Consider the following 19,371-nt stretch of genomic DNA (forward strand, 5'->3'; position numbering starts at 1 on the left):
CAGACACTTGGACAGAGAGCACTGTGGGAGGGTATTGGGAGAGGGATCATGTTTCTTCCTGAGAATCCCAGAATGCTCACATGCAGAGGGCCTTCTAAAGATCATGGGCCTCCTCTCAGCCTCCATGATGAAGCATTCTCACCCAACCCAGGAAGAAGGCCACTCTGCATGGTCTCACAACCAAATGTTACACATAGTGGCCATCATGGTCTGCACAGTCTTCCTGATTTCTAACCTGAATCTTTCTTGCAACTCTGATAGAATTCTTAACTTTCAAGGAGTTATTCATGATATCAGCTAAGCAGTTTGTCTTTCCCCTGAGAGGATAAACCAAACCTTGGGAAGATTCTAAGCTGCTTCTTTTTGCCTTTCTTCATCCAACTCATGGTCCTCTCAGCCTCCTCCTCACCTAGCCACATGGGCAAATCCCCAGTTAGGACTTCTCTCTCTTGTTTTAAATGTTCATATGGCTTTTTTTATTTTTTCTTTTCTTAACTGTTCAATTACAGTTGTCCCCATTTCCCCCACCTTATTACTCTCCTCTGCCCTACCCATCCCCACCTCCCACATTCAATCCTCGCCCTGCCCTGTTATCTTTGTTCATGGGTCCTTTATAAACATTCCTTGACTTGACCCTTCTCCTTAGCACTTCTAATCATGTGAATAAGGCTATGATTCAAAAGCAATGGGCAAGAAGGAGTCCACATGGTATAGCCAGAAGAACCAATCCTTTGCGCTGAATTGGGGTCCTTGGGGGATGAGTAGATTTTTGGCATATTTAGAAACATTTCTTTTTTATAATGAGAGCAGAAGAGGATAGGGGAAGGAAGGAAAGACAGAGAGCCAAAGGCAGGGCTTGGAAAAAGAGAAGTGAGGAGGAATGGTGAGGGCTGGAGAGGGAGGTTCTAAGAGCAAATGGGGAAATATAAAAGGAGCCTAGGGTGAGAAATGGGGAGAGAGAAAAGAGAGATTCTTAGGACAGATGGAAATACAGCTGACTCTTGAATGATATGGGGATTTAGGGTGCTGAACCCTATGCAATTGAAAATCCACATTGCTCTTTTGATTCCCCCAAAACTTAACTACTAGTAGCCCAATATTTACCAGAAACCTGACTGAAAACATAAACAGTCAATTAACTCATATTTTGTATGTTTATATGTATTATATATTGTATTCTGACAAAAGTAAGCTATAGAAAAGAAAATGTTACTAAGAAAGTCATAAGGAAGAGAAAATACGCTTATAGTATTTATTTTTAAAAATCTATGTATAAATGGACCTGCACAGTCAAACATGTGTTGTTCAAGGGTCAACTGTAATAATGTCACCTAGATAGAAATTTTCCAAAGAGAAAGAGTGCCTATTTGTTTGTTTGGCAGCAAAGGGATAGATGAAATGAATGTGCTGAAAAAGTATTTGAATTCCATCTTCTGTATGAAAAAACAAGACTCAAAAGGGGTGCCAAGTGGTGTTAGTCAATGCTGACTGAGCTCTCAGTGGGCACATTGGGTACTGTGCTGGGTATTTCACAGGCAGTGCTTGTTTTACTCCTCATAAATGCCAAATAAGCCTGGGTCTATCATTTTCCCCACTTTACAGAGATACTGAGAAGTTAGGCAACTTGCTAATACATCACCCAGCTAAGAGGTAGTGGGCCAGTGCTGAACCCTCAGAGCTCACTCATGGTGTGCATCACTCATTGTGCTGCTAGGTGGGGCCTGGTGCAGCCCAGGGAACACAGACAGAAATCACAAACACATGAACAGGTGAGCATGTCTAGAGGCTACTCTTGGTCCTAAGACAATACATATATTCTAGCCTGGGTTCTTTCTTCAAGGTCATTCAGAAAGTTCCAAATAACTTTGGGGCCTTTGGAAGGGGAAGTTTTGAGGTCCACCAGGTGAAGGAAACCCTAGCCACTTAGTTTGGGGGACTCAGTCTCATGAAGGCCAACTGATGACCAGCAGGAGGAGCCTTTCTTGGAGGAGGTGGTGGTTCTAATTCATTGGCAGACGCCAACATAGGAACCCTTTCCTTGACAGCTCTCATCTCTCTCTTTCACCTTTCATATGACCTCATTCCCTGCTGACTGCTCACTTTTGTGCCCTTCATTCTTTATGTGGACACCGGCCTGCAGTGTCCACATCATTATGGGTGAAATGAGACATTCACACAAACTACTAAGTCCTGTAAAGGAAAAGGGCAAGCATGGCTTTTCTCTCAAGGGGAGCAAAAGCCGAGGTCCTTGCTGGGATGGCCTTTATTGGGTTTCTCAGCACAATACATGATGGTCCTCATTTACTGTGCACAGGTTGCTTTAGGTGGTTACCTTTTACAGAAAACAAAGGAGAGGATGCTGGTAATCACGTCACAGAAGAGGGATATTTGCAAATGAAACGGCAAGAGTGGTCGAACCAGGTACACTGATCCTTGGAAGGTTTAGCATGGTTTTTAGGAAGTTACTTTGCAGTAAATGTTTGCCACAAATCCAGGTGAGGGAGTTTTTAGCAAAAAGCAAGACTCAAAGAGGCCTAGGTACATAGCAGGCCTGATCCCCCATGGGAGAACCTATCAGTGGGCGTGGGTCCTATGCATCTCCCAGTGGGAGCTGGGCCCACGCCATGCAGAACAGTCTCCTACACGTTCTAAAACAGCTAGTGATGCTGTAACAGGGCACAGCCAGGAGGGGGGTGGGCAGAAAAGAATTTGGAATGGGGTCCAGAGCTCAGGGTGTCCAGGAAATATTAAGATGTCCTCCCCGCCCAGGGGGGAGGGACAAATGGAGCAGGGCCATTGAGAGCTGTTTTGCATAGCGACAGTTTCACAGCTAACCTCTGGAATGGTCATTTAACATATCTATAACCTTTAACTGGTTTCATAGATATGTTAAATATCTGTGGCCATGCTATTGAGGCAGGTCTCCCAAGTTACAGAGCCTGCATGAGAGCATGAAGTTGATTGGCTCCACACCATGGGGCCATACCTGCCCAGACTAATGATGGCAGCCCAGTAACCTTGTAATAATACAGAAATACTGGCAGGTGTAACTGATTGTGGGAGGAGTCGGAAATGGGGCTGCAAAGGAAGATGGGTGCGGGGATTTAAACCCAGATCTGGCAGCCCTTAGGGAGATAAAGCCATGTGGTTTGGGGGCAGAGTGAGGAACCCCTCTTGCCCAGGTGAAAGGAGAGAGCCACACAGTTTCAACAGAGTTAAGACCTCCTCTTGCCCATGTGAAAAGGGAAAACCACGCAGCTTTACCAGAATGGAGATCCCTGCAGCCAGATGAAGAAGAAAGACACGCACTTTTGGTGGAGTGCGGACCCCTGCAGCTTTGGTAGAAGAGGCCCACGCAGCTTTGGGGCACTCCCTTTGGCCGAGCAGCCTGGAAAGCAGGAAAGACATTGACTGAAACTTGGTACAAGAACTCTTGCCAGTGGAAGGTGCTGCATGACTTTGGATTAATTGGAGGTCCTTCCTGGACAGGCAACACAGCTCACAGTGCCAGCGACCTGAAAAATGAACGTGTACTCTTTTCTTGATTTATGGTACCTGGAGTTGGGACAGTGGGAGAAGGGAGCACTGTGTGTGTGTGTGTGTGTGTGTGTGTGTGTAGGTGTATACCCTAAAGGACTTTGATATTTTAATGAAGGCATTAGGCCTGAATAGCATTAAATAAACATTTTGTTTCCTTTTCACAAATCTCTGGCATTGAGAGATGTCTTTCCAATTGGCGGCGGACAGAAGAGCCCAGTAGGTATTAGTATACCATCCTTGGGAGGGGCCCCTGTTGTTCTGTAGCAGTTTTTGGCATCCCTCAGTGGGCCAAGTATTGCCCCTCCTTGGACCTCTGTTTGGTAACAGTGTCTCTGGATTGCAGAAGTGCAATTTGACCATGAAAGAGGAAGTGACTCAGTACCCAAGCTAGGGAAGACCTAGGGCCAGGCCTTCTAACTTCTAAAACAGCTTGCATTGTTTCAAATGTAAAAATCCAGTGCCTTTCATCTCAGCATCTCAAAGCCCCTTTTAGTCCTGGGAGTTGGGTCATTATCTCAATTATCAGAAAAAAGCAGGGGCCCAAACCTGATGGAGGCCACTTTCCCCTGAATGAGGCCTTGACTCAGGAAACCCAGGATCGGTCAGCTCTGGATCTCTCAGGGGCCTGTTGTAGATGAAAGAAAGAGCTGGACTGATTTGTCTTTGCCCTTCTTCCACAGGGAAAGATCAAGGTCATCCATAAGGACTTGAATATTGTGTGTGCAGGGCTGAAAATTCCCAGAGGGCAATGTGTAGGTGCCATCTCCTTTCGTTGTTAGTAGGGAACATGAATAGCTTGTGATTTTTCAAGTGGGGGAGAGGAGGAACAGGGTGAGTGTACAACAGGAGTCAGAAACTCTGGGAATAGGCTTAGTAGGCTTTGGGGATATCTTCCATCCTGGAGGAAACATTAGTAAGACCCCACAACTTAGGGATCCTGAACTGTTTCAGCCAGCTGAACCCATTGAGTTTCTCCATCCCTTTACTGTTAGAACATATGTCTGTAGCAAATCAACCAAACTTGTTGAGGCTCTTATGTACCCAACTAAATCCAGCGGTGCAGTCTTGCATAATCACTTTAAGCTCTCTGCACTTCATTTGCCTCACAGGCTCCTTGGCTCAGTGTTTTGAATGCAGGAGATTCCAGCCCTACTAATACTGCAAGAGAGAGAAGAATCACAGAATACAGGGTCTTGCAGAAATGTTCTTCTTTCCAGGAATGAAGCACAGAGAGATAATGTGGAATGCTCCAGGTCACACAGCCATGAATAGAACCCTGTCTGTCTAAGAGAAGCCTTCAAAGGCTGTCCATTCCTTCCCTTTTAGGCTTGGATGAAGTGGCCTTCCTGCCTTCTAACTCAGGGTAGAGGAAAGCTGAGCTTTGATCTCAGCAGACAGGAGTAAAAGAAGAGGGGGTGTAACAGTGAGGTGTACCAAGGAAGTTTAGAGTAAAGAAAATGCAGTATGTGTCACAAGGAAGAGTGAAGGAAAGGATGGGTTCATTTTAATGAAGCCACAGAAGAGGAGAGGGGCTTGCTCTTTGGACAGAAGGTTGCCCCTGTGAGGATGCTCTATGCTACATAAATTAAAGTTGCCCTGGGCACCCATTCCCTGGAAATGGCATTAACAGTGCTGGGCCCACGAACACTCATGAGTTTCTCACAGGGCCCGCTTGACATAACAGCCCTGGTTGTTACGTCATAAGATATACATAAGATTTGCCCATCCGTCCTGAGCTGGCTTTGGTTCTCACATAGGAAATGTGGGTGAGGTGATGAAAAAACATGGCCAAAGAGAGGCAGCTGGAGAGTTCTCTTGCCACATGTGGAGAACACATAAGGGTGGTGATAGACGGAAAGAATTCTTAAGAGGGAGAGGATCTGGGCTTGATAGCAAAATTGTAAGGAGAAAAGAATTACTTTTTTCTTGGTTTTGTGAACTCTAGAGAATGGTTCCTTCAGTATAATTTAGATATTTTCTGAGCTTCTCATTTTCCCATTAGGGCCTCCCCATCTCTCTCTACTCCTATTCACCTAGTCCTCTTCTACTCCAGCCTCTAGTTCAACAGTTTTCTTGAGCTTCAGGCAATCTTTAGGGGAGTTTAAATCCCCACATTTTTCTGATGAAAAAATAGAGACTTAGAAAAATCTGGTGATTTACTTAAAGATTCACAGCAAGTAATGTTAGAGCTGGGAAACTGACCAGATCCACCTGGCTCCAAAGCCTATGTTCATTCTATTATACCCTCACACATATGTGTGGTGTGTGTGTCTGTCCAAATGTGTGTGATTTCTCAGAAATCCTTAGAAGATTGTTTACTGGCTTCTCTTCCTTCCCCTCTCTTCTTCCCCCCTCCCTTCCTTCCCTCCTTTTGTCTCTCCTTCTCTTCCACTTCTTCTCTCATTCCCTTTTAGATGATGTAATTGTTCATGGCATGTTTTCTCTCTAGGCCCTAGAATACCAGAAATGCTGGCATTTGTCTCCCTGAAACTTTAGAATGCATAACATCTAACTCTGCATCAGGAAGAGGGAAGTGCTTTTGTAACTCTCCCTTGGCATAGTAGCAGTCTTGGCAACAGTGGTGGTTTCTAGGTGTAAATATAAACATTTTTTAAAAAGTTGAGTGAAATAAGCAAGAGGGTCAGGGGCCTGTGTTCTAGGCTTGACACAGCCTTTAACCATTTATACTATGGGGATAATAATACCACCAACTTCCTATGAGCTAGATTAGAAAACATAATGTGCATTAACATGCTTGGTCTACAAAGGGTCAAGTCATTCATAAATATCAACCAGGGAAATATAAGGAATGTTTAGATACATTCCCTGCTATAATTCCAATGGTGATACCATGCTAATAGCAAACTCTCCATGTCTCTTCATAGATAGGCTTTATTGGATGGACCATTCTCTGTAATTTTTACTATGGCGGAATGAACTATCTGATGGCTTTCCCATGTTTCATCAAGGGGATATTAGAAATTAAAAGGAATCTAATTAGTCATTTCAGATGCTAAGAATACTTGTCAACTGATGTGCTGATGCTTCTGTAAACCAAGCTTAGGAATGAATAATGATTTTAGACAAATTAATGCTGGGGTTATTGTTTTATAAGGAGCAGGGTCAGAAACAAGCTAAGAGGAGAAATAGACCTTCCTATGAGGCACAACTGTGTTGGCTCTTGGAAAACAAAACACGAAACAAAAAACTAGTGCTCACCTTCAGTGGAGACATGCTTGTTTCTGCATTAATAAGGACATCAGCCTCAGCTGTCTGGTGGGAGACTGAGTCAGGGAGCCCACTATTCTCCTGAGTTAGTAATTGCTGTCATAGGAGATGCTCTATGAGCATCTGGCCAGACTCAGGGCCATGAAAAAAAAACAACTTCCTGTGGAAAGTGAAGGAGTAGGGACATTGGTCCAGAGAACTTGAAAGAAGGGGTTTTAGGGAAAAGGTGAGAAATTGAATAAAGAGACAAGGAGGGGAAGGGGACAGAACTCTTTCTCAAGGCCAGCATCTGTTCTGCTTTCTTTCTTTGTTGGTACTTGGAAGTGAACAGGTTAATTTTCCTCCACTGTTTTATTACTGTCAAGATCTACCTGATCCTTGAGTGAAATGAAAAAATAAACATGACATGTCTCCATTTTAGCTCTCTTTTTGATGTGGGACACAGTCTCTGGGATAGAACTCTTTCCACTTAAAGGAATTTCACCGAGATGGACTGGATGAGTACTGGCTCTTGATGGGTTACCAAGTGGAGTCCCTGTGGTTACTGGCAGCAGAAGAGAGACCAAGGAGCCAGCAGTGGTGATAACCATCTCACCCGGCCCATTCAGTGGAAAACTGAATTCCTTGATAGCCATTCACAGGTTAGCAAGGAATAACTTTTGAGAAACCTAGTAACATCATATTCTCAGAGTTAAGATACAAATATTCCTGAACACTCATTTTAGTTGTAGATTCTTAGCTTGGAAAAAACCCCAATAGGTTACTTTGTCCTTCCCCCTGCCTCAGGCAGCACTAACTTTTAAAAAATTATATTTGATTGATTATGCTATTATGGTTGTCCCAATTTTGCCCCCTTTATCCCCTTCTACCCAGTACCTCCCTTCCATCCAGTAATCCCTCCCCCCTTAGCTAATATCCAAGGGTCTGGCATATAAGTTCTTTCGCTTCTCCATTGCCTATACTATTCTTAATACCCATCCCCCGTCTATTTTTTACCTAACAATTATGCTTCTTAATTCCTGTATCTTTTCCTCCATTCTCCCCCCTCCCCCTCCCCGCTGATAACCTTCCAAATGATCTCCATATCTATGATTCTGTTTCTGTTCTAGTTGTTTGCTTGGTTTGTTTCAGATTTTATTTTTGTTTTTTAGATTCAGTTGTTGATACTTTTGAGTTTGTTGTCATTTTACTGTTTATAGTTTTGATCATCTTCTTTTCCTTAAATAAGTCCTTTTATTTTTTTTAAAAGATTTTATGTATTTATTCTTAGAGAGGGAAAGGGAGGGAGAGGAGAAGGAGGGAAATATTAATGTGTGTTAATGTTTCCTCTCACATGCCTCCTACTGGGAACCTGACCTGCAACCCAGGCATGTGCCGTAGACTGGGAATTGAACCAGCAACCCTTTGTTTGCAGGCTGGCACTCAATCCACTGAGCTACAGTAGCTAGGGCTTAAATAAGTCCCTTTAATGTTTCAAATTATAAGGTCTTGGTAATGATGAACTCCTTTAGCTTGATCTTGTTGGGGAAGCACTTTTTCTACCCTTCCATTCTAAATGAAAGCTTTGCTGGATAGAGCAATCTTGGATGTAGGTCCTTGCCTTTCATGACTTGGAATACTTCTTTCCAGCCCCTTCTTGCCTGTAAGGTCTCTTTTGAGAAATCCACTGACAGTCTGATGGGAACTCCTTTGTAGGTGACTGTCCCCTTATCTCTTGCTGCTTCTAGGATTGTCTCCTTCATTTTAATCTTGGCTAATGTAATTATGATGTGTTTTGGTGTATTTCTCTTTGAGCCCAATTTATTTGGGGCTCTCCCAGCTTCCTGGACTTCCTGGAAGTCTATTTCCTTTGTCAGGTTAGGGAAGTTCTCCTTCAATATCCTTTCAAATAAGTTATTAGTTTCTTGCTCTCCCTCTTCTTCTCTGGCACCCCTATGATTCAGATCAGAACATTTAAAGAGGTGCCTAAGCCTCTTCTCAATTTTTTTTAAATTCTTGTTTCTTCATTCTGTTCCAGTGGAATGTTCCAAATTGTTGATTTGAGTCTTGGTTTCCTTCCCTTCACTGTTGGTTCCCTGTATATTTTTCTTTATTTCACTTTGCATAGTCTTCACTTCTTCTTCTTTTTTTTTTTTTTTTTTTGCCTAGCCTTCACTCCTTTTATTTTGCATCCATACTCAATCATTTCTGTGAGATCCTGATTACTAGTGTTTCAAAGTCTGCATCTGAGAAGTTGGCTATCTCCTCATTGCTTAGTTCTTTTCTGGAGTTTTGATCTGTTTTTTCATTTGGGCCATATTTTTTGTCTGGGTTTACCTGTTACGTTGTAAGGGGTAGAACATTAGGTATTCACCTGGGTGGAGAAACCCACTTTTCTGCGTTGTGGCACTGTCTGTGGGGGAGGGGTCAGAGGGGAAACAATGCTGCTTGCTTGGCTCTTGCCCCACTTTCAGTCATTTCTTCTGCTACCCACAAGCAAATTGGGCCCTTCTGGTGCTGATTCCCAGGTGGGTGGTTTTGTATTCATTCTAGGATCCCATGGATCTCTCCAACAAACTCTCCTGTGAGACCAGGAGTTTCTTCTACCACTGAAACCCCCATAGGTTTTTATAGCCAGAGGTTTTGAGCCTTTATTTCCCTATGTGGGACCCCTAAGTTGTGTGGTCTGTCTCACTCCCCAGTTGTTCCTCCCTGTTTATCTGCACATGCATGTGGGACCTCCTGGACCGTCTACCACTACATGCCTGAGAATCCTTTCTGCCCCAGCTGCCCATCTCCACCCCTCCTGTCTGTCTGGATGAATGTTTATTCTGTAAATCCTTGATTGTGCACTTCCATAAAATTTGATTTTCTGGCAGTTCTAGTTATTTTTTGTTTTTAAATTTGTTGTCATCCTTCTTTTGGTTGTGCAAGGAGTCAAAGTGTACCTAGCTACTCCTCCATCTTGGCCAGAAATGACCTATGACTTATTCTTAATAGTGCCTTACAAGTCTTCACATAAAGCTACTTCATTATATGTACACATATTCATTTATATACACATATATATCTACTTCAAATAGTATGGATGTATCATAATTTATTTACTCATTTCCAAATGATAGACAGTTAGGTTGTTTTCAGACTTCAGTTATTACAAATGAAGCTGCAATGGACCACCTTATACATATATAATATATATCTGTGCAAAACAACCAAGGGGCAAATTTTTAGAAGAGGAATTACCATGTCAGAGATACATACCATAATGGATAGACATTGAACAGGTTGTTTTCTGGCTAGCTGTGATTGTTCCAAAATGAGGGGAAAATTGATTATCAACCCTCCATCGTTATCCTTTCATTTCTTTCTTCCTCATTTAGGAATGTAACAGCAGGGTGGAATAATTTTCCCAGTGTGACTGAGAAATTATCTCCGTTTGGCTTTGAGGTGCAGGAAGAGATTTCTTATTTGTTTAGTTTTTGCAGAATGATCATCTTCCTAATGATGTTTTCTCAGGCTGAGCATTGTTTCTTCTGAGCAGAGTGGCACTGAAGAAGGACTGTGAAGGCCAGTGGATATAAACAGGGCTCCCCCACAGAGCAGAGACCATGGCTAGCCAGGAAATTCCAGGGTCTTTCCAGCTCCGTTTTCCAGAGGGCAATAATGCTGAAATAATTTGTGTGGTGGATCAAACATTTCAGAGTTTTTTGCAGCTAACATTTTATTCCATTTCAGTTGTGAGGGAGATCAAATATATTGGTAAGTGAGGAAACTGAGACCCAGGGATGCTGTGTGATGGAGTATGATCATGAAAAAGTACAAGAGCTGGGAGTCTAGGTTGCCAGTCCAGCACCAAGTTGTTAGTTGTGTGGCCTCAGGTTTCTGTTAAAGCATTTGCATAGAATGATCTCCAAGCCCCTCACCATCAAGGGTGTGGTTTAATGACTGTGCAAGATCCTGCAATTAGCTTGGGGGCAAGCTGGCTGTTCCTGATTGCTGGGCTACATGGTGGTTCACTGTCTACAATGATCCCAGGCTCATACCACATTTTATTTATTTATTTATTCCTTTATTTAATTTTAGAGATAGGGGAAGGGGAGGAGAGAGGGAGAGAAACATTGATCCACAAGAGACACATCAATTGATTGCCTCTCACACACCCCCAATCAGGGACCTGGCTTGCAACCCAGGCATGTGCCCTGACTGGGAATTGAATTGGTGACCCTTTGGTTTGTAAGCTGCTACTCAATCCACTGAGCCACACCAGCCAGGGCTCATACCACATTTTTAAAAACTTTATTGAATTTATTCATGTGACACTGGTTGATAAAATTACATAGATTTTAAGTACACAATTCTATAATATATCATCTGTATATTGTATAGTGTGTTCACACAAGATGAAGTTTTCTTCCATCACCTTGTATCACATTTTGCTTTAGCTTCTGTAGTAAGAGCAAAAGGGAAGTTCTCTCTACTTCGGGTGATGGCACATTCTCTCAGACTCCTTGTGTGGTAGGTGTTGTTTGGCATATGGAGAGGGGGTACTGCAAGGAGGATAGCAAGGGCTGCAACAGAAAAGGTACTACCTTGGTCCCTTCCAAAGTCACTGAAGGGAGAGCCCTACTGCCCCATTAAAGTCCCTGTAATTCATGCCATCTGCCCCCATAAAATCAATCATTATAGTCTAATTCTCCAGATGGCTTTGGGACCTAATCATAGCCAGATAATTTCCTGGCCCTCTCTTTTCTTACTGATCTGTTCAAAGCCTTCAGCCATGCTGGCTCCAGGCTCTCTTAACCTCTTCATCCCTGGCTTCCTCTCTCTCCCCAGGATATTTGTTCTGATGTCCTTTTAACCCCTGGAGGAGGATAACACAAAGTAGGTCCTTCCAAAGCCTAGTGTGATTTCTTGGGAGAATAACTGTTGGGATCAGGATGCCTGCACTTCTCCCCTGGGGCCACTACTGACTTGCTGTGTGACTTTGGGAAAGTCATTTAACTTTGTGGGGCCTCAAAGGTAGATAGTTTCTCTGTCTTTGGCAACCAACATTTATATTGTAATAAAGAGCTTACAAAATATTTTTATCTACACAACCTTATTAAATCTTTCAAAATAGCATACTTGTGACCCTTCTAGTTATCCTCACAGAGAGAAATTAATGAGAATGCAGGTTGTGGAGACTAGGAAGCAATGACCAGGTCATCAGTTACTTTGCCAGGCTGGGGAGATGATTCCAGAACAGATGGCCTGAGCCTCTCTCCAGGCCTTCAAGGCCCACCATCGGAGAGCGTGGGGTTTCCTAAAGGATTCTTGCTCCATGACTCTCAGGGGACTGAAGCACTACCTGAGACTCCTGATAAGACACTGAGGCAGTGAGAGAACTTGAGGTGGTTTTAAACCACTCAGGAGTCACGTGGAAAACAACTCCTGCTTCAGGCCACTCAGCTCAACACAACAAGGCAGGAATGTGGGGTGGTGACAGGCCTTACACTTGCCAATAGCCAAGGTTTGCCTCCCCTGAACACCAATAGGAGGAAACACACAAAATAGTGGCAGGAAATATTTAGGTTCCACACAATGAAAGGTTGTTTCAAGGGTGGTCAGGGCCCTTGGTGGGTGGTTGAGCAGGAGTGTGGGGACACCCTGTGGTGAGAACAAAGAACTGCAGTCTCATTCCCTCAGAAAGGTAATGGGGCAAAGAAGGAGCAGTCTTATTTGGGTTCGTTCACATGTTGGGCAGGGATTTTCCATGTGAGATTTCATGTACTCCTCACACAAACTCTGAGAGGCAGCTATTCTGATGCCTCCTTTTGTGTGGACTAGCGGCATTGTCCACCTTCTAGCTCTACCACTTGGCAGCCGAGTGACCTGGCCAACTTAGAAAACCTCTTGGAACCTCAGTTTTCTCACCTGTGAAATGGGACTTCATAGGGTTATTGCAGGGGTGAGAGCAAAGTTCTCATTTTAAGGTCTGGCACATGTTAAAGACAAAGAAAGGCTGACCACTCATTGAGGGGTTACTACCTGCCTAATGTCACACAGCTAGTAAGTATCAAAACAGCCCAGATTTAATCAGGGTTCTGCAAGTTCCCCCAGCCCCACCCCATGGACAAACAGCAGTGGAGTTGGGACTGTTGAGCATTCCATCCCAAGACGATGTTTATTCCCAAGATGGAGAAGGTATCAGCTACATCTCACCTTAGGTGGGATAAGAGTGCTGATTGATCACACCTGGTTTTCTGGCAAGCCCAAAGCTCAAGGTGGGAAGAGGCATTGGTACCAGCTCTCCTGTTTCTTTTCTCCACCCCTTCCCTTACATTCCCTCATGACCAGGCACCTACAGCAGATATGGCATGTCTCTCTTTCATTTTAAAGAGGAGAGTATAGGTTTGGCAAGGGCCTAGGGCAAGACTGAACTGTCAAAGGGCAGAATTGAGAATGGGCTGGGACTTGTTTCTCCAACTCTGAGCTCAGGCCCTGCTCAAACCACTCCATCTCCAATTAGGGTTTGGTTGTGTGGTGTGCTTTTACTCTGCCAGGCTTCTCAAATGTGGCTCTTCCTGTTTTGGTCTTCTTCCAAGTGCTTCCCCACTTTTCCTGGACTGCTTTAGGAGGCCACTTGATCTTTTTCTTCTGTACTCTTCTTGTTTCTCCAAGGAGGGTCATTAGAGGTTTATGAGGAGAAGGCAAGTGCAGACTGTGTATCTAAGAGCCACTCTGCCCAGGCTGTGTTCAAGAGAGCTGCCCTTGTCATCACCCTTTGTGTTTCACTATTCCCCTGAAAAATACAGCAGGGCTGTTCCCTCCTGTTTTGGAGCCATCTGAGTAGAATAGCGGGGCAGCCAGTGGCTGAATGAAGGCAGGCTGCTTTGATTCAGGACCTTGTGTGTGGTTAGGCTGGGATCTTGTCTCCAAGAACCCAGGGTAGACCTTACATGTTAGAGCCAGACACGGGAGGCCAGGCTCCCAGGCCGGTATCCTAGTGAATAGGCCTCAGCTGTTTCCCTGGCTCCCCACTGCCAGGACCCTTCACAATCTAACATTGTAGGCACATTTATGCATGTATCTTATGGATAAGAGATTGCAGCATGTGGCCACAGGGTGCCAGGCTGCCCACCTGGATGCATCACACCTGCAACTGGTCAAGCTGTGCTGCATGGCATGGTGTGGTGGCCTGGTTCACATGCCAGGCTCCTGGACCTGGAAGAAGGGCCAATTTGCCCTTGAGTCACTAAACTGTCCTCTTCTATTGTGTTCACTCTGATGTTCAAGAACTCCTCCTCTCCCAGCTTTACAAACAACCTTCCCTGGACCAAGGGGAGGGAGCAGAGTGAGGATCCAGTCTTCATCTCCTCTCAGGTCAGAGCATAACAAGTGAGCCAAAGACAACAAAAGGAACTGCAGTTGGATACCAGAAGAGAATTACTGGGTGGAAGACAGTTCCATGGTAGTACAGAAATCCCTCTGCCTAAGTCAAGTTCAGTGCTAGCAGGTAAAGGAAGGAGATTGACTGTTTTCTAGGGTTCTCAGATGATTACTTCAGAGGCTGGTCCCATTGGCCAATGGCCTGACACTGCTGGATATTTGTACATGTAGGTGTTGCTTAATCCTCAGCTCTTAAATGTCCAGGCAAAATTCTAGCCATCTTCAATACTGACTTTTTGTAGCTAGTGGCCTTGCCCAGGATCTTGTCTGCTGTGCACCAGAACCTTGCACCACAGATTGCTAAGGACACCAGTTTGGGCTTATATCTGAATGTAAGGGCATCTTATGAATGCTAGGCATCTTATGTTGGGTGAGGGTAAGGTTGCTGAGCTGTAAGAGGAGGTGGGTCATAATGACAAGAGCTAACATTTACCATGCATCTTCATTGTGCCAGCAACAGTGTACCCACCATCCCTCACAACAACCTATGAGTTAGCTCTGTCATTTCTTCCATTTTACAGATGAGGAAAGTGAGAGAGAGAAATCAAGAGACTGGCCCAAGGTCAATCAATGACGGTGGAGCAGGATTTAAATGCTGGCAACTGGACTGCACAGCCCTTATTTGTCACCAATATGCCTGCATGGAATTGATTTGGACAGAATGTGGGGTTGTGAAGCAATAGAGGAAGATTGGGGTAAGAATGGGGCTTTGGGTTCTGGTAGGGGATGAGAGGGCAAGCCCCTGGTAAGGGGCTTCCTCCTTAGGAAGAAGGAGGGCAGGTTGTGAGGTGAGAGGTAAGCTGTGTCATTGCAGCTCCCTCTGAAAGGTTGAGCAGTCTTGGTCGGAGGGGCTTGAAGTGTACAGACTCACCTCTGCAGAAGCAGAGTTCCCAGCTGTGGGCATTCTGGTATGCCAAGAATAGAGGTGTGTTAAGGCAGGGACCTCCCCAACCAGGTCCTCCAGATGGCCCAGGGGGCTCTAGGGGTCTGCTGCCCCTGCCCAGCTGTAGTTGCTGGTTGAAAGCAAATTTGCTTCAGTGGATCATGCCTTGTTATCATTTGTGTGTATGGTGCTATGCCTTGAAGATGTCAAGAAGCTCTGTCTCAGACCCTGGTCCTCCAACAGGAGGGCACACAGTCTCTGAATGCTGCTTCAACAGTTGCCACTCCTGCTGCTCTAGTGCCTTACACAGAATGCTGTCCTGCACTGCAGTTCTCAGGAACTCTGAGGGGTGGGAGAATGGGGATGGGCTATCTGTGGGGAGCACTGTTTGACCTGGGGTTGGCCAGTTAAAGTTCATGATGCTTCTTTGAGCAGTTCATTTCATCCCTCCATCTCCCTGTATCTGTTGACTTCTAGCTGCATGATCCTGGGCAGGTACACTCCTTGGGCCCCAGGTTTATCTCAGGAAAATAAAAAATAATATATGACCACCATAGAACACAGTACCTGACTACCATGAAGGGAGGGAACTCAGGTGCAGAAAAATAGACACAGAGATGGAACCCAAGATACTTATTGAATGGGGTTTAGCCTAGAGCCTAGAACAAAATCTTGTTGCCAGGAACTACCTACTGGACCTTCCTTCACAGTAGGAACAATCATCCTTCTGGTGACCTGCTGGATGGGGAATTTCAGAACAGCCTTCTGCCTCTTTGCCCAGGTTCCTCTCACCCCCATGCCAGACAGAACCTCCTGAAGCTCAGGCCCCTTGCTACCTCCAGATGCTCACTGGGCACCAAAATCAGGCCTGCCATTGGACAGCTGTGAGGAGCATGTGGGCAGACATAAAGTCCACTTCAGTGTTGGGCACGACACAGGACTTTGTGGGTGGCAGGAGTAACCATCAAAGCCAAGCGAGCCTGGGCAAGCCAGGGAGCACTAAGAGCCTGACACTTGCTCATTTCCCACAACTCCCATTGCCCTGGCCTTTCAGGCCAGCTTATGTATAGATCTTGTTTTCTTATACATTCAGCTACCCTATGTCATTTGATTGAAGCATTTAATCCATTTACAGTTAAAGTAATTGCTGATAGGTATGTATTTATTACTATTTTATTATTCATTCTTTGGTCTTCTTCTGAAAGAAGTCCCTTTAACATGTCTTGTAGTGCTGGTTTAGTGGTGATAAAATCCTTTAGCTTTTACTTGTCTGGGAAACACTTTACCTGCCCTTAGATTCTAAATAATAGCTTTGTTGGGTAGAGTAATCTTGGTTGTAGGTCCTTGCTTTTCATCACTTTAAATATTTCATGCCAATCTCTTAAGGACTGTAAAGTTTCTTTTGAGAAATCAGCTGAGAGTCTTATGGGAGCTCCCTTGTAAATAACTAACGGCTTTTCTCTTGCTGCTTTTAAGGTTTTCTCTTTGTTTTTAACCTTTGGCATTTTAATTATCATGTGCTATGATATGGACTTCTTTGGGTTTGTTTTGCTTGGGACTCTTTGCCCTGCCTGGACTTGTGTGTCTATTTCATTCTCTGGGTTAAGTAGGGTTTCCATCATTATTTCCTCAAATAAGTTTTCAATGCCCTGCTCTCTTTCTTCTCCTTATGGTTCTCCTGTGATGCAAATGTTGGTATGCTTGATGTTATCCTGGAGGTCCCTTAAAGTATTCTCAATTTGTGGATTTTATTTATTTATTTTTTGCTGTTCTGATTGGGTATTTTGGGCTACTTTGTCTTCCAAACCACTAATTTGATCCTCTGCTTCATCTCATCTACTGTTGATGCCTTCTAATGTACTTTTATTTCAGTTATTATATTTTTCATTTCCGACTAGTTCTTTTTTAATGTTTTTTTATTTTCTTATTGATTTTCTCACTGAAGTCATCTATTCTTCCCCTAAGTTCACTGAGTATCCTTATAACCAGTGTCTTGAACTGTTCATTGAAGCTGGCCACTAAGTACATTGGTTCTTAGGACCTTTGGGAGGGGCTTTTGTGCAGACCACATTCAGCTGCCTCCTGTGCCCTTCCTGGGACCACATTTGCTGGCCTTGGAGGTGCCTGGGAGAGGCTACGCTGTGAATCAAGACTAGCTGATTCTAGTGCTGGGCTCAGGGCTGCTTAGCAAGAGGTACAGGGTATGTGGAGGCCAGATGTGGCTTGCTTGGGGTTTGTGAACCTTTGAGAAATTAGGAAAGCCTGCAGTGTGAGAAAAAACAAGCCATTTATATGGAAAAGCCACTGGAAAAGGCTTGGGTAGGCCTGCAAGTTGCATGGGGCACTGTTTCGGGGAATCACAAGGTCAGAGTGAAAGGTGTTAGCTAGGTTGATGGAGACTCAAGATATGGTGCCTATTTGCATATGTGGGTGAGGGGAGGGCTCAACAAAGGAACAATGGCATCTTCCAGCACTTCTGTCTGGGAGAAAGCTGCTGCTCCAGTCCTTGCCCTGAAGCTAGACAATTTACTTCCTCCCTGTGTGTCCTTGGCACTTTCAAGCTGCTACTCCAGTGCTAGAGTCCAGAAAAAATGAGTCCATCATTGAGTAATTCCATGCATGAACTTCTAAGTGGAATGCTCAGGACTCTGTAAGCCCTTCCTCTCACTCAGCCACAATCCCTGCTAGTTTTCACAACCAAAAGTCATAGGGACTTATCTTCCTGCACTGGAACTCTGGGTTAGGAGGCCTGGTGTGGGGCTGGGACCCCTCGTTCCTCAGTAGGAACCTTTGCAACTGAGATATCCCTCCAGATTTTCAACTGATGCATGTGGGTGTGGGTCCAGCTCATTCTGCATCTCTATCCCCCACCAGTCTTGATGTGGCTCCTTCTTTATATAACCTTAGTTAGAGGACTTCTGTTTATCTAGTTTTCAGGTGGTTCTTAGTGGTGGTTGTGCTGTAGTTTAGTGAAATTTTGATGTGGTCATGGGAAGAGGCAAGCACAGCATTTACCTTTACCACCTTGACCAGAACTTCTTACATTAACTCATTTGATCTGCACCAAAACTGAAGTTTTAGGATGGCATTGAAAGCTGTTGAGTGGCCCAAGGTCTTCATTTATTCAATAAGCACCTTCTGTGTGTTGAGGTCTAAAAATACAGTTGTGGGATCAGACTTTGCAAGACTTTGGACTACTTTAAGGAGTTGGGTCTTTATCCAGAGAGTAGTGGAAAACTATCATGGGATTTAGGTGGGCAAGCATGTGAAGGAGGGAGGTAAATACTGGTCAAATTTATGTTTCACAAAAGTCCCTTTGGCTGCTACATGGAGAATTAACTGGAGTGAGCCAGAGCCACTGTGGGGAGAGTAGTAGGAATCTCCTGAGAAATCCAAGTTAGTAATGGGGACAGGGTCACACAAATGCAACATCTGATGAATTACATATGTGTGCGGGATTCAGGCCTTGGTTCAGTATCTCCTCACTCCCTGTGGCCACTTCAAGTCATTGTTTAGCAGCATGTACAACCCTCCCTTCACACAGGCCTCCTCCCTCCACCCTAGGGTGTGCATGTCCTGTGGCTTGGTTCAAATTTGCCACATCATTTGTAAGTTGTGACCATAACCACAATCACCTTGCCCACAGCCAAGGTAGAAAACCAGTCAGATGCTTGTATGGACCTTGTGTGAAGACCTCAAAAGAGAGAGGTATGTGTGTATAAAGAATTACTGTAATTGTAATCTGTCCACTGCTTTTAGACTGTGAAGTTTGATTCTGTTAATATACCCTGAGATAATTTATCTCCAGGGAATTGATTTGTGATAAATTCACAGGAGATTGAAAAGATAAGTACAATATCAAAGCAGCATATAAGGTTCTCACAGGATTGCTGTGAGGCACCCTCATACCATATTTGGCAGAACTTAATATTGAGGGTGCACACACACACATGACTTAGGACAGTGCCTGTGCTAAGAATGTTAGCTATGATCATAATGAATGTAAAAAGCCTGCTAAATGTGATACTTTGCTGGGATGCTGATTAAATCTTCAGGTATCTCAGTGAGCTTGTTCCCAGAAAACACAATGCTTCATCCATCATCATGAGATGTCACCAGGAAGTCCTTGTGAGGCCCAGTAACCCCCCACCCACCCCATCCTCCAAGAGAACATACCTCCCTGGTTTCTAAAATGTCCCTGTTCTCCCTCAGAAGATGTATGGTAGTCTCCCACCAGGAAGTGTTGGATCACATGGAAAAATTCTGTCTCTTCTTTTCCTTCCTTTTTGCCACCCCATCACTTTTTTATT

General features: G+C 44.4%; 1 long non-coding RNA gene across 1 annotated transcript; it reads right to left on the reverse strand.

Annotated features, from left to right (window-relative positions):
- Window positions 1-3,348: 3,348 nt before the first annotated feature.
- On the reverse strand, window positions 3,349-19,018 carry LOC118974953 (uncharacterized). Its single transcript, XR_005063982.1, has 3 exons — window positions 19,008-19,018; window positions 15,368-15,375; window positions 3,349-3,449 (listed from the first exon to the last, which is right to left on the reverse strand). It is a non-coding gene; the product is annotated as an uncharacterized LOC118974953 (long non-coding RNA).
- Between the last annotated feature and the right edge of the window lie 353 nt (window positions 19,019-19,371).

Source organism: Sturnira hondurensis, unplaced genomic scaffold, assembly GCF_014824575.4.
Source record: "Sturnira hondurensis isolate 20B ecotype Veracruz unplaced genomic scaffold, ASM1482457v3 Scaffold0019996, whole genome shotgun sequence".
NCBI classification, from domain to species: Eukaryota; Metazoa; Chordata; class Mammalia; order Chiroptera; family Phyllostomidae; genus Sturnira; species Sturnira hondurensis.